We start from the raw sequence: 3,746 nt of genomic DNA, 5'->3' as shown, positions 1-3,746 counted from the left end.
GGCCCTGATCTCCTCTTCCTTACAAATAGTTTGCTTACATTTCAGGACATAAGACATCTGGAGAAAACTCTTCTTCTAGAAGTATAACAAAAGACAACATTAAAATGTTTTGTAATACTGTAGAAAAATGCCAAAGCTGCACCAGCTATGAGAAACCAACATATCTTCATCAGTAGGTTTGCTAATCTCAGTTTTAAGCATTTTATACATGTATAATTATATTTATACAAGCTACTGAATACTATTTATTCTGTATTAATTGTTTATTACAACTTATCTTTAAAGATGCCTCCAAATCCAAAGGAAAGAGTCAAAGTAAACGTTGAAAAGGAAAATTGGAGGATGCGGGCATCGATCCCGCTACCTCTCGCATGCTAAGCGAGCGCTCTACCATCTGAGCTAATCCCCCCTGTGAGCCATTTCTCCGAGAAGGTCGTACAAATGCCATGTACGTGTTAGTCGATGACAGATGTCTCCTTATACCCACTACAGAGAGTTTTGTGGTTCCACTTGTGACACATTTGACCACAGCAGAGTCACCTTACCAGGACCTCAGACCTGAATTAGCAACACAGCAGCGTTACTCACTACGAACTTACAGCAATCACCTGATTGGCTGACTGTAGGCGGGGAACCGGTGGGATTGGTCTCCGATGTAAAAGAAGGAAGCCCCAGGGCAGCTGATAAAAATAGAAATAATGGCAGGTAGTGACAGGCAGTAAATAAACTCCGCTGATTCCACCTATCCGTGAAGTAGCTCAATAGATCCAGAGCTGCCAAGTTTCAGAAGAAAATGTCAAGAGTGCGACTTAAGTGATGCATTTGGCCACAAACGTCAATTTATAGTAGGGCTGAAACAATTAATCGGAGTAATTGATTTTTTAAATAATCGTCAACTACTTTAGCATTCGATGAATAGTTTACTGAGTGCAGAGACTCTAAAACGTGCCTTTAGCTGACACAGCAACCCACTAAGAGCAATAATTATACCAAGATTGTAAAAAAGAACAAAAAACACTTTGCATTTAAGATAAAATATTAATTTTCGTCCATNAGATGGGATGCAGGAATACTTTTTTGTTGTCCTAAACCACCTTCATTATCATGAAATATTTTGTGGGGAATCCCCAGATGATGGGAATGTCTAGCTCCACCCCTGCTGCAGCTGCAGAGGCTCCCCTGGCTGGGATTTGAACTCTGGCTTCATTTTCAGGACTGACATTTGTAAGAGCAGTGCTCCCCCTGGTGGTGGCTCTACGTGTTACATCTTCTTCACCGTCTTTTTAACTTCAGCGGCCCTGATCTCCTCTTCATTACAAATAGTTTGCTTACATTTAAAGACATAAGACATCTGGAGAAAACTCTTCTTCTAGAAGTATAACAAAAGACAACATTAAAATGTTTTGTAATACTGTAGAAAAATGTCATTGCTGCACCAGCTAACAGAAACCAACATATCTTTATCAGTAGGTTTGCTAATCTCAGTTTTAAGCATTTTATACATGTAATATTATATTTATACAAGCTACTGTATACTATTTATTCTATATTAATGGTTTATTGCAACTTATCTTTAAAGATGCCTCCATATCCAAAGGAAAGAGTCAAAGTAAACATTGAAAAGGAAAATTGGAGGATGCGGGCATCGATCCCGCTACCTCTCGCATGCTAAGCGAGCGCTCTACCATCTGAGCTAATCCCCCCTGTAAGCCATTTCTCTGAGAAGGGCGTATATATGCCATGTGAGTATACATGCGAGTCGATGACAGATGTCTCCTTATACCCACTACAGAGAGTTTTGTGGTTCCACTTGAGACACATTTGACCACAGCAGAGTCACCTTACCAAGGCCTCAGACCTGAATTAGCAACACAGCAGCGTTACTCACTGTGAACTTACAGCAATCACCTGATTTGCTGACTGTAGGCGGGGAACCAGTGGGATTGGTCTCCGATGTAAAAGAAGGAAGCCCCAGGGCAGCTGATAAAAATAGAAATAATGGCAGGTAGTGACAGGCAGTAAATAAACTCAGAGGCAGAAGCTGGAGGTTATTTTTTACTCCGCTGATTCCACCTATCCGTGAAGTAGCTAAATAGATCCAGAGCTGCCAAGTTTCAGAAGAAAATGTCAAGAGTGAGACTTAAGTGATGCATTTGGCCACAAACGTCAATTTATACTAGGGCTGAAACAATTAATCGGATTAATTGATTATTTAAATAATCGTCAACTACTTTAGCATTCGATGAATCGTTTACTGAGTGCAGAGACTCTAAAACGTGACTTTAGCTGACACAGCAACCCACTCAGAGCAATATTTATACCAAGATTGTTAAAAAGAACAAAAAACACTTTGCATTTAAGATAAAATATTAATTTTCGTCCATCAATATGCTCTATCNACTAACAGGCACAAAAACCATTTCAGGGTCAATCTACACTGATCACAATGAATCTAAATCTACATGTATATTTTTCAAATAAATCACTGTGCAGGTAGGTGTGATCACGTGACCAACGGAGAGTGAAAATTAGTGATCAACTGTCCGGTCAGTTCACATAAAGTCCACTATATAGTCCTTACTCTAAATAATGATAGTGAGACGAGCTAAACAGGGTTTTCACACGTTTTGACCCCCGTCACACCACCCCCCTCCCTGCCCTCAACTCTACACACGTCTCCGACTCAAAGGCCATGAGAGACCTACCCTCCACCTCACCACCACTCTCACCAACCCCGACCCCCTCCCCCTCACAGTCACTGCGATGCAGTTGAGAGGTCAGCTGGAGGGACTTCAGGTTGATTTATACTGTAGGAGCCATTTATCCTTTGGTGTTTGTCGCCACCAGGGGGCGTATTTAATTTTGAGTTCTTAGTGTCTTATGGGGGGGATGGGTTATTTAACATCAATTCTGTTCAGGTGTCGTTAATAGGCTGAGGCAAACAGTTTTCTACTGTGATTGGTTTGGATTTATGTGGAATTTATGTGGATCTTAAGGGAAACAGTAAGACAATGGACATATTACTGAAAATAAATGACTTTATTTTATGCCTCAAACGGAAGATCAGCATTCTGAATCTTAATTAAGCGCACGTAAAACCAATGCCTTCCAACGACAACCAATAGCCTAAAATATAGGATTTTAGCCGCTACATATACTTTGAAACTAGGTCGTCTGCGTAGGTGTTGCAGTGAACAAAAAGCCGTCTCCGCCCCCTCCGCAGACACTCTGCTGCACCTCTCCCAAATTGTAGCTGACCGCAGACAGGAGGCCGGCTTGTTTTGCTTTTATGACCGCGATTGCGAAAAACAGCTTGTGAAGTTGGACCAGCTAGAAGTGCGAGGTGCGCGAGAACGCTGGGAAACTTTTTCCAGCTGGATCCCCGCTCTTTTTTCAACCTCATGTCCCTCCGTGGTCGGACAAACTCGCCCCCGCTTCCTCACCGCCTCAGCCGTATCTAGACCCACATCGTATAGTGCAGACCACGGTAAAAATTGAGCATAAATCAAAAATGTCTGTGTCAAGCTCACTGCGACACACTCAGGTTTCCCGCGGGTCCTTAAAAAGTCTTAAAAGGCATTGAATTCTTCAAAATAAAACTAAGGCCTTAAAGGAGAAGTTCGGTTTTTTACACTTTAAGCCCATTTTCTCTCTCTGTGTACTCTGTGTACTCCGACGTCGAGAATCAAGAATCCACCTTTCGTATTCCATTTTCAGAGTTTTTTAAAGTGTTTAACAGAGACGTT

General features: G+C 41.6%; 2 non-coding genes across 2 annotated transcripts; both read right to left on the bottom strand.

Moving 5' to 3' along the window:
* Positions 1 to 336: 336 nt before the first annotated feature.
* Positions 337 to 409, bottom strand: trnaa-agc. Its single transcript has one exon. It is a non-coding gene; the product is annotated as a tRNA-Ala (tRNA).
* A 1,221-nt stretch (positions 410 to 1,630) lies between these two features.
* Positions 1,631 to 1,703, bottom strand: trnaa-agc. The gene has a single exon. It is a non-coding gene; the product is annotated as a tRNA-Ala (tRNA).
* Positions 1,704 to 3,746: the final 2,043 nt, after the last annotated feature.

The sequence above is a fragment of the Cyprinodon variegatus genome, unplaced genomic scaffold, assembly GCF_000732505.1.
Source record: "Cyprinodon variegatus isolate N-32 unplaced genomic scaffold, C_variegatus-1.0 Scaffold65, whole genome shotgun sequence".
NCBI classification, from domain to species: Eukaryota; Metazoa; Chordata; class Actinopteri; order Cyprinodontiformes; family Cyprinodontidae; genus Cyprinodon; species Cyprinodon variegatus.
This window is presented reverse-complemented; position numbering and strand designations above follow the sequence as displayed.